The sequence below is a fragment of the Rhinopithecus roxellana genome, chromosome 18, assembly GCF_007565055.1.
Source record: "Rhinopithecus roxellana isolate Shanxi Qingling chromosome 18, ASM756505v1, whole genome shotgun sequence".
Lineage (NCBI taxonomy): Eukaryota > Metazoa > Chordata > Mammalia > Primates > Cercopithecidae > Rhinopithecus > Rhinopithecus roxellana.
The window spans coordinates 92127706-92139357 of record NC_044566.1 but is presented as its reverse complement, the minus strand read 5'-3'; positions in this window follow the sequence as shown (position 1 = coordinate 92139357).

The window sequence follows — 11652 nt, the reverse complement described above, 5'->3', positions numbered from 1 at the left end:
AGATATAGGAATAGTGGGTGTCCCAGCTCTGGGTTAGATGTTCTGGTTGAGATATAGGAATAGTGGGTGTCCCAGCTCTGGGTTAGATGTTCTGGTTCAGATATAGGAATAGTGGGGTGAAATTTGGTGTCCCAGCTCTGGGTTAGATGTTCTGGTTCAGATATAGGAATAGTGGGGTGAAATTTGGTGTCCCAGCTCTGGGTTAGATGCTCTGGTTCAGATATAGGAATAGTGGGTGTCCCAGCTCTGGGTTAGATGTTCTGGTTGAGATATAGGAATAGTGGGTGTCCCAGCTCTGGGTTAGATGTTCTGGTGAGATATAGGAATAGTGGGTGTCCCAGCTCTGGGTTAGATGTTCTGGTTCAGATATAGGAATAGTGGGGTGAAATTTGGTGTCCCAGCTCTGGGTTAGATGCTCTGGTTCAGATATAGGAATAGTGGGGTGAAATTTGGTGTCCCAGCTCTGGGTTAGATGCTCTGGTTCAGATATAGGATAGTGGGTGTCCAAGCTCTGGGTATGTTCTGTTGGAGATATAGAATAGTGGGTGTCCCAGCTCTGGGTTAGATGTTCTGGTTGAGATATAGGAATAGTGGGTGTCCCAGCTCTGGGTTAGATGTTCTGGTTGAGATATAGGAATAGTGGGTGTCCCAGCTCTGGGTTAGATGTTCTGGTTGAGATATAGGAATAGTGGGTGTCCCAGCTCTGGGTTAGATGTTCTGGTTGAGATATAGGAATAGTGGGTGTCCCAGCTCTGGGTTAGATGTTCCGGTTCAGATATAGGAATAGTGGGTGTCCCAGCTCTGGGTTAGATGTTCTGGTTGAGATATAGGAATAGTGGGTGTCCAGCTCTGGGTTGAGATGTTCTGGTTGAGATATAGGAATAGTGGGTGTCCCAGCTCTGGGTTAGATGTTCTGGTGAGATTATGGAATAGTGGGTGTCCCAGCTCTGGGTATAGATGTTCTGGTTGAGATATAGGAATAGTGGGTTGTCCCAGCTCGGGTTAGATGTTCTGGGTTGAGATATAGGAATAGTGGGTGTCCCCAGCCTCTGGGTTAGATGTTCTGGTTTGAGATATAGGAATAGTGGGTGTCCCAGCTCTGGGTTAGATGTTCCTGTTGCAGATATAGGAATAGTGGGGTCCCAGCTCACTGGGTTAGAGTTCTGGTTGAGATATAGGAATAGTTGGGCGTCCCAGCTCTGGGGGGGTGTAGATGTTCCTGGTTGAGATATAGGAATAGTGGGTTGTCCCAGCTCTGGGTTGAGTAGTTCTGGATTGAGATATAGGAATAGTGGGTGTCCCAGCTCTGGGTTAGATGTGTCTGGTTGAAGATATCGGAATAGTGGGTGTCCCAGGCTCTGGGGTTAGATGTCTGGTTGGAGATATAGGAAATAGGGGGTTGTCCCAGCTCTGGGTTAGATGTTCTGGTGAGATATAGGAATAGTGGGTGTCCCGCTCTGGGTTAGATGTTCTGGTTGAGATATAGGAATAGTGGGTGTCCCAGCTCTGGGTTAGATGTTCTGGTGAGATATAGGAATAGTGGGTGTCCCAGCTCTGGGTTAGATGTTCTGGTTGAGATATAGGAATAGTGGGTGTCCCAGCTCTGGGTTAGATGTTCTGGTTGAGATATAGGAATAGTGGGTGTCCCAGCTCTGGGTTAGATGTTCTGGTTAGATATAGGAATAGTGGGCGTCCCAGCTCTGGGTTAGATGTTCTGGTTGAGATATAGAATAGTGGGTGTCCCAGCTCTGGGTTAGATGTTCTGGTTGAGTTATAGGAATAGTGGGTCGTCCCAGCTCTGGGTTAGATGTTCTGGTTGAGATATAGGAATAGTGGGTGTCCCAGCTCTGGGTTAGATGTTCTGGTTGAGATATAGGAATAGTGGGTGTCCCAGCTCTGGGTTAGATGTTCCGGATAGAGATATAGGAATAGTGGGTGTCCGCTGGGTTAGATGTTCTGGTTGAGATATAGGAATAGTGGGTGTCCCAGCTCTGGGTTAGATTGTTCTGGTTGAGATATAGGAATAGTGGGTGTCCCAGCTCTGGGTTAGATGTTCTGGTTGAGATATAGGAATAGTGGGTGTCCCAGCTCTGGGTTAGAGGTTCTGGTTGAGATTATAGGAATAGTTGGGTGTCCAGCTCTGGTTAGATGTTCCGGTTCAGATATAGGAATAGTGGGTGTCCCAGCTCTGGTTTAGATGTTCTGTTGAGATATAGGAATAGTGGGGTCCCAGCTCTGGGTTAGATGTTCTGGTTGAGATATAGGAATAGTGGGTGTCCCAGCTCTGGGTTAGATGTTCTGGTTGATAGATATAAGGAATAGTGGGTGGTCCCAGCTCTGGGTTATGATGTTCTGGTGTGAGATATAGGAATAGTGGGTGTCCCAGCTCTGGGTTAGATGTTCTGGTTGAGATATAGGAATAGTGGGTGTCCAGCTCTGGGTTAGATGTCTCGGTTCAGATATAGGAATAGTGGGTGTCCCAGCTCTGGGTTAGATGTTCTGGTTGAGATATAGGAATATTGGGCGTCCAGCTCTGGGTTAGCTGTTCTGGTTGAGATATAGGAATAGTGGGGTGGGCCCAGCTCTGGGTTAGATGTTCTGGTTGAGATATAGGAATAGTGGGTGTCCCAGCTCTGGGTTAGATGTTCTGGTTGAGATATAGGAATAGTGGGTGTCCCAGCTCTGGGTTAGATGTTCTGGTTGAGATATAGGAATAGTGGGTGTCCCAGCTCTGGGTTAGATGTTCTGGTTGAGATATAGGAATAGTGGGTGTCCCAGCTCTGGGTTAGATGTTCTGGTTGAGATATAGGAATAGTGGGTGTCCCAGCTCTGGGTTAGATGTTCTGGTTGAGATATAGGAATAGTGGGTGTCCCAGCTCTGGGTTAGATGTTCTGGTTGAGATATAGGAATAGTGGGTGTCCCAGCTCTGGGTTAGATGTTCTGGTTGAGATATAGGAATAGTGGGTGTCCCAGCTCTGGGTTAGATGTTCTGGTTGAGATATAGGAATAGTGGGTGTCCCAGCTCTGGGTTAGATGTTCTGGTTGAGATATAGGAATAGTGGGTGTCCCAGCTCTGGGTTAGATGTTCTGGTTGAGATATAGGAATAGTGGGTGTCCCAGCTCTGGGTTAGATGTTCTGGTTGAGATATAGGAATAGTGGGGTGTCCCAGCTCTGGGTTAGATGTTCTGGTTGAGATATAGGAATAGTGGGTGTCCCAGCTCTGGGTTAGATGTTCTGGTTGAGATATAGGAATAGTGGGTGTCCCAGCTCTGGGTTAGATTTCTGGTTGAGATATAGGAATAGTGGGTGTCCCAGCTCTGGGTTAGATGTTCTGGTTGAGATATAGGAATAGGTGGGTGTCCCAGCTCTGGGTTAGATGTTCTGGTTGAGATATAGGAATAGTGGGTGTCCCAGCTCTGGGTTAGATGTTCTGGTTGCAGATATAGGAATAGTGGGTGTCCCAGCTCTGGGTTAGATGTTCTGGTTGAGATATAGGAATAGTGGGTGTCCAGCTCTGGGTTAGATGTTCTGGTTCAGATATAGGAATAGTGGGTGTCCCAGCTCTGGTTAATGTATCTGTAGATATAGGAATAGTGGAGGTCACAGCTCTGGGTCGGATGTTCTGTTAGATATAGGAATAGTGGGTGTCCCAAGCTCTGGGTTAGATGTTCTGGTTGAGATATAGGAATAGTGGGCGTCCCAGCTCTGGGTTAGATGTTCTGGTTGAGATATAGGAATAGTGGGGTGTCCCAGCTCTGGGTTAGATATTTCTGGTTGAGATATAGGAATAGTGGGTGTCCCAGCTCTGGGTTAGATGTTCTGGTTGAGATATAGGAATAGTGGGTGTCCCAGCTCTGGGTTAGATGTTCTGGTTGAGATATAGGAATAGTGGGTGTCCCAGCTCTGGGTTAGATGTTCTGGTTGAGATATAGGAATAGTGGGTGTCCCAGCTCTGGGTTAGATGTTCTGGTTGAGATATAGGAATAGTGGGCGTCCCAGCTCTGGGTTAGATGTTCTGGTTGAGATATAGGAATAGTGGGCGTCCCAGCTCTGGGTTAGATGTTCTGGTTGAGATATAGGAATAGTGGGTGTCCCAGCTCTGGGTTAGATATTCTGGTTGAGATATAGGAATAGTGGGTGTCCCAGCTCTGGGTTAGATGTTCTGGTTGAGATATAGGAATAGTGGGTGTCCCAGCTCTGGGTTAGATGTTCTGGTTCAGATATAGGAATAGTGGGTGTCCCAGCTCTGGGTTAGATGTTCCGGTTCAGATATAGGAATAGTGGGTGTCCCAGCTCTGGGTTAGATGTTCTGGTTCAGATATAGGAATAGTGGGTGTTCCAGCTCTGGGTTAGATGTTCTGGTTCAGATATAGGAATAGTGGGTGTCCCAGCTCTGGGTTAGATGTTCTGGTTGAGATATAGGAATAGTGGGTGTCCCAGCTCTGGGTTAGATGTTCTGGTTGAGATATAGGAATAGTGGGTGTCCCAGCTCTGGGTTAGATGTTCTGGTTGAGATATAGGAATAGTGGGTGTCCCAGGTCTGGGTTAGATGTTCTGGTTGAGATATAGGAATAGTGGGTGTCCCAGCTCTGGGTTAGATGTTCTGGTTGAGATATAGGAATAGTGGGTGTCCCAGGTCTGGGTTAGATGTTCTGGTTGAGATATAGGAATAGTGGGTGTCCCAGCTCTGGGTTAGATGTTCTGGTTCAGATATAGGAATAGTGGGTGTCCCAGCTCTGGGTTAGATGTTCCGGTTCAGATATAGGAATAGTGGGTGTCCCAGCTCTGGGTTAAGATGTTTTTAATAATGACTTTATCTCTTCCATCCCCTCCTTTTGCCAAAAAAAATGTAAAATTCTGTGAGAGCAAAGCAAAGTGCACTTTAAAAAATACTGAGTGCTAAAAATGACCCTTTTCATGTATTTAACCATAAGCAAGTCTTTTCAGCTATTCTTAGGACTCACTTTTAGTCTGTTTTATTAGCTGGAAAGAAGAGACTGTTGAAGAAGCTAACAGTAGGTTAGTATTGCAGAATCTTTGAAATGTCACCGGAAGGCATCTAAAACTACAAAAGATTTTAGGATACATTAAATAAAACCCTTGGCTAAATCTTTATGTGATTTTTTTCAGATTTAGGATACGTTATCCAGTTAGGTAGTTAAAAATTATTTTGTCATATTATATATATAGTATTTAAGTATAATTAGTCTTAATCTTCATGTTATGAAATATTTAATATTTTCAACTTCTTGTTAACAAAAGATGTATGCTAGCTTCTGAATGGATTTGCTTTTTTTGTTTTTGTTTTTGTTTTTTTTTTTTTTGAGATGGAGTCTCGCTCTGCCGCCCGGGCTGGAGTGCAGTGGCCGGATCTCAGCTCACTTCAGCTCACTGCAAGCTCCGCCTCCCGGGTTCACGCCATTCTCCTGCCTCAGCCTCCCGAGTAGCTGGGACTACAGGCGCCCGCCACCACGCCCGGCTAGTTTTTTGTATTTTTTAGTAGAGACAGGGTTTCACCGTGTTAGCCAGGATGGTCTCGATCTCCTGACCTCGTGATCCACCCGTCTCGGCCTCCCAAAGTGCTGGGATTACAGGCTTGAGCCACCGCGCCCGGCCGGATTTGCTTTTTAGCAGTTTTGTTTTAAGAGATGACTAATTTCCAATAATTAAATTTCTTTTAATACTTGTTTATTCAGATGTTTAATATATTTACATTTTTGATCTGTTTTTTACTACTCATAATTTTAATGATTATATAATACGGAAAGAAGTTTTAATGGTTGCAACATGATCATAGAAAATAAAACACAAAAAATGTAGGTTTCTGTAAACATGTTTTTATTGAATAAACTGTGGTAGTGGGATCAGTAGAAGACTTCCAAGCATTGAAGATACAAGTTTGAATGAAGAGTAATGGAAAAACAAATAAAGAAAGGAAAGGAAATGTAAACATTTCTAAGGTCAAGAAAGAGCTAGTTCATGGAGTGTTGAATTGGTAATAGTATTACCAAAAACTGTGAAGAGGCTGAGATTTCACCCTCATTGCAACCTAGTAGGTTAACCTGTAACAGGTTCACGGATGCTGGTAGAAGACATGTGACTCCTAGAATAGGGACATAAGACTTCATTATTCAGGGTACAGAAGACAGCATGAGCTTCATGTGTGGGCTCCCCATGCCTGGCAAGGTCCACGGTGCCATGGCTTTGTGTCTATTTGCCTAGACTGAACTGTTCCCAGAACTCCCTGTATTGTGTATTTCTGGTTGATATGGAAGATGTGCGGGGCTGAAGGGAAGTCACAGCCATTTGTAGATGACCCTCATTGTTCCTGATCTACTGATTCACCTTGTTGATGTGAGGTAGTAACTGGGCCTGTAGGTATTGTATCCCATCTCCCCCTAGATCCTCTTTTAGTTTCTCTGACTCCAGGGCCAGATGTGTGTGTTCACCTCTGGGATGAAGGACTCTGGCTTCTGCAGGATACTGTCATCATCAGAGGCAGAAGTGACAAGAGAAGGCAACTGTTTTCCAACAGATGGCTTTCAAGCCATTATGCAATTTAGATTCCATTGCATACATTTAGAAGGATGTTGTAACTTTAATTTTTAAATTTCAACATTTACCATATGCTAAATATCACATTCTTTACAACTATTTAAGCTTATAAAGAAAATGTTTAGATGTCAATTTAAAAGTGTTCACAGGGGTACATAATTTTTTCAAAATAATTTAAAGAGGCATATGAGCAATGAAGTTTGAAGGCTTTTGGTTTATAGGATGGTTGTGGTTTTAGGATGGTTTTATAAGATGGTCAAATATAAGCATGTGGACCTCTGTTTTTTTTCTGGTGCCTTTTTGTGACATCTAGTATTACTGTAGGGCTAGGGGCTGCTAAAACTCCAATTTCCCTCTTCTAGAAACAGTTCTGTGAGAGTGACTGTGACGGTTAATTTTATGTGTCAATTTGACAGTGCCATGGGATATGGATGGGTATCACTGCATCTGTTGAGGGCCTGAATTGAACAAAAATGTGAGGAATGTTGAAATCATTCTCGGCCTGACTGCATGAGCTGGAACATCAACCTCCTGGCCCTGGTGTTACTGGTTTTCAGGCTGTCCAACTCGGGCTAGAATCTACACCATCAGCTTTCTGACTCTCAGGACTTCAAACTATACCACCAGCTTCCCTGGCTCTCCAGCTTGTATATGGCAAATCGTGGAACTTCTCAGCCATCATAATTCCATGAGCCAATATCTTATAATAATTTCTCTCCCTCTCGCTCTGTGTGTGTGTGTGTGTATGTGTGTATATATGTACACACATACACATATATATACACGTGTGTGTATATATACACACATACACACATATATATCACATACAGAATATATATATACACATACAGAATATATATATTCATATATACATATATACATATATGTACATACTATATATACATACTATATATTCATATATACATATATTCTGTATGTGTGTATATATATTCTGTATGTGATATATGTATGTGTGTGTATATATATACACACACACATACACACAGAGGGAGAGAGAGAAATTATATATATATACACACGCACACACACAGGGAGAGAGAGAATATATATATTCATATATATACATATATTCTGTATGTGTATATATATGCTTCATAGTTTTGCTGGTCCCCCATATATATCTCCATTCTATTGGTTATTGGTTCTGTTTCTCTGGAAAACCCTGACTAATACAGTTGCAATGGACTGAATGTTTATGTGCACCCAAAATGTGTATGTCAAAATCCTAACCTTCAAAGTGATGGTATTAGGAGGTGGGGCTTTTGGGAGGTGATTAGGTTATGTGAGTAGGTTCCTTATGAATAGGATTAGTGCCCTTATAAAAAAGACCACAGAGAAATCCCTCATCCCTTCTGCCATGTGAAGATCTGGGGAGAAGACAGCTGAGTATAAACAAGGAAGAGGGCCTTCCCCAGACAGGGAATCTGCTGGTGCCTTCATCTTAGACTTCTTGGCCTCCAGGACTGTGAGAAATAAATTCTGTTGTTCATGAGCCACCCAGTCTGTGGCCTTTTATTTAAGGCAGCTGGACAAATGAAGACAACAGTGGTGCCTAGAACATTACTTTGAGGAGAAAACAGTTCAGTAGAAAATGTACTCATCGGGGCAGGAAGAAATACTGTTTGTTGATGATCTTGATATTGAAAAAAAATTTCCTGCAAAGGATGTGACCAGAAGTGGTGTTGCAGTAACAGTGCTGTGTAACAGTTCTGAGGAGGACAGGTGTCTCAGTCTGTTTACACATCTGTAACAAAATACCTTAGACTGGGTAATTTATAAACAATAGAAATTTATTGCTCACAGATCTGAAGGCTGGGAAGTCCAAGAGTAAGGCACATGCTGATTCAGTGCCTGGTGAGGGCTATCTGCTTCCCACATGGCACCTTCTTGCTGGTTCCTTACATGGTAGAAGGAGCGAACAAGCTCTCTCAGGCCTCTTTTATGAGGACACTCATATCACTCATGAGGTCTCTGTCCTCATGGTGTAATCACATCCTAAAAGCTTCACCTCCTAATATGATTGCATTGGGGATTACGTTTCAACATATAAATTTTGGGGGGACAGATCTCCAGATTATAGCAACAAGTGAGCTGGCAGTGAGTATGCTCCAGGCTAGACCATGCTGCAGGCAATGGACCAGCAGTGGACATTTGATCCACTGAAAATGAAAATTTCTGTAAATGAAAATTTCTCTCCGGGGAATTTGTAACAGGAGATATGAAGTCAGAAGAAACAGCTTGAGTTATACTTTCTTTGTGACCAGGGGGAAGTCATTTAACTTTTCTGACTATCTACCTCTAAAATTAACAGGGTCACATGAGAACTAAACCCAGAAATGTTTGTTAAAGTGAGTCGTAGAATGAAAAGTGCTAGAGAATCTAAACTGTGATTCATACCACGTTCTGCCCAAAGCCTCTGTTGATCTGCATCCTGGTTGTGTTAGAGTATAGGTTCGTGCATTCAGCCTCTTTTTGTACCTGCTGTAAAACATTTATTAACAAAATATTGGAAGGTAAGAGGTGCTGAGGGCCAGTCGAGTGATCAGCGTGTTGATCTGTACATAGTAATCAAGAACAACTTGTGTGGTTCTTTTGGATTCCTTGTTTCCAGATCACAGTCTAGTCTGCATTAATGTCTGTGAATGGATACTCATGTTAAAGATTTTATTTTCTTTGCCATTTCACAAGACAATTTCCCTCAGACTTGATGTGGGAGCCTGAAAAGGTTGCCAGACTCCTAGGTACGTGTGTCTGTCCAGTGTCATGTACCTACGTTGCTGTTGAGTGGCTGCATTTTCTGGCCCTTGTTGTTGTAAGGGAGACGGGGCAGCGAACACAGGTTCACTGCTGCCTCCAGTACCACATCCTGGCTCCCGTGGCTCAGACCTAGAGACCTTGCAGGCAGGTACTGCTAGTGATCTTAGCACTGGAGAATCAACTCTGCAAGGAGAACATTTCCTCACCCGTTTCTTTGAGAACAAAGGAAAGAAAAGAATTCTAAGCTGAATTCTAAGCCAGAAGCTTCAGAAACTTCAGTTTCATAAAACATCAAGACATTGGTTCACGCACCTTGTAGTACGTGGATATGAGTTGAAATTCTGGGAAGATAATCTTCCGAGTTCTGCACACATCTGTATTAGTTTCTGAGAGCTGTCATAACAGAGTACAGCAAATTGGGTATGTCAAAACAACAGAAATCTGTTCTCTTACAGTTTTGAAGGCTAGGCAACTGAAATGAAGGTGTTGGCAGGGCTGCCACACTCCCTCTGAAAGCTCTGGGAAGGGGTCCTTCCTGCCTTCCTTCTTCTTTTTTTTTTTTTTTTTTTTTTTTTTTTTGATATGGAGTCTCACTCTGTCGCCAGGCTGGAGTGCAGGGGCACGATCTTGGCTCACTGCAGCCTCCACCTCCCGGGTTCAAGTGATTCTCCTGCCTCAGCCTCCAAGTAGATGGGACTACAGGTGTGTACCACCACACTTAGTTAATTTTTTGTATTTTTAGTAGAGATGGGGTTTTACCATGATGGCCAGGATGGTCTCAATCTCTTTACCTCATGATCCGCCCATCTTGGCCTCCCAAAGTGCTGGGATTACAGGCATGAGCCACTGTGCCTGGCCCCTTGCCTCTTATTCTAGCTTCTGATGTTGCTGCGGTTGACTTAAAATCATGAGATCCATACATCTGGAGAAGAGAGCTTTGTTTTTTAATAAAGGGTTGCAACCCGCAGGCTAGCCATGCTGCAGGCTGAGAAGCACAGCCCCTGGCAGAGACTGAAAGCAGGCACTTTGAAGGAGGAAGGATGAGACAGGAATTGATGCTGAATGGGTTGGTTAAGTAGACATATTCAATAGGTTATAGGAGGAACTATGAATATTCACAAAGAGGGGACATGCATGCTTAATAAACAAAAATGTATGTTGCATACATCCCACGTTCACTTGGGAGTGGAGACAACATTTAAATGCATTAAAAGCAGGCTCTCTACATCAGAAAATGAAATGGAGGACACAGGGCATCTGTGTGCAGCTTCTGTAGACTGGTTAGAACCAGCCCATGGTCTGTGGAGGAATGTGATGTGGTCCTTGCCACCTGCTGTGTTGAAACCACAGAAAAGTAGAGAGTCTGGGTATGGTGTCTAGTGATTGGTTAAAATCAGTGGTGGAGCAAGTCTTTTGAAAGAGAAAGAAAGTCTAATGGCAATTTGTTGGGGAGAGGGTATAAAGAGGCGTATCTGACCTCCCATCTCACTGTGACCAGGAACTCAGTTTTCAAGGTTTCTCTGGGGTCCCCTTGGCCAAGAGAGGTCTGTCAAGTTGCTTGTAGGGGGTTAGAACATTTTTTTTTTTCTTTTGAGACAGGATCTCTCTCTGTCACACAGGCTGGAGTGCAGTGGCTGATCATGGCTCACTGCAGCCTTGAACTCCCAGGCTCAAGTGATCCTCCGGCTACTTACAACTTTTTTTTTTTTTTTTTTTTTTTTTTTTTTTTTTGTAGAGATGAAGTCTTGCTATGTTGCCCAGGCATAGAATTTCATTCTTATTTCATACCAGTGATCCTTAGCGCTTCTTGTCCTGTAGGCTCATCATTCCAGTCTCTGCATCCATCCTCATGTGGTATTCTCCCTGTTTGTGTCTGTGTCCAAATTTCCCTCTTCTTGTCAGGAGACTGGTTACACCGGATTCAGTATCCACATACTACAGTATAGCTTCCATTTAATCTAACTAATTACATTTTTAATGACTGTGATACTGTAATTTATAACCAGAAGTACACAGAAGCTCCCTGACTTACTATGGAACTACGTCAATTGACAAACCCATGTAAGTTGAAAATGTTGTAAATCAAAAATGCATTCAATATACCGCATCTATTGAACACCACAGCTTAGCCAAGCCTACTTTAAATGTACTCAGAACGCTTACATTAGCCTGTGGTTGGGCGAAATCATCTAACACAAAGCCTGTTTTTAAATAAGGTGTTGAATTTATGTTGACCTGAAGGAAGAAATTGAGGCATAAAATGTAATTTTAAAGTGTTTACTTGAGCCAAGGTGAGAACAACTGACCGAAAAGTGCA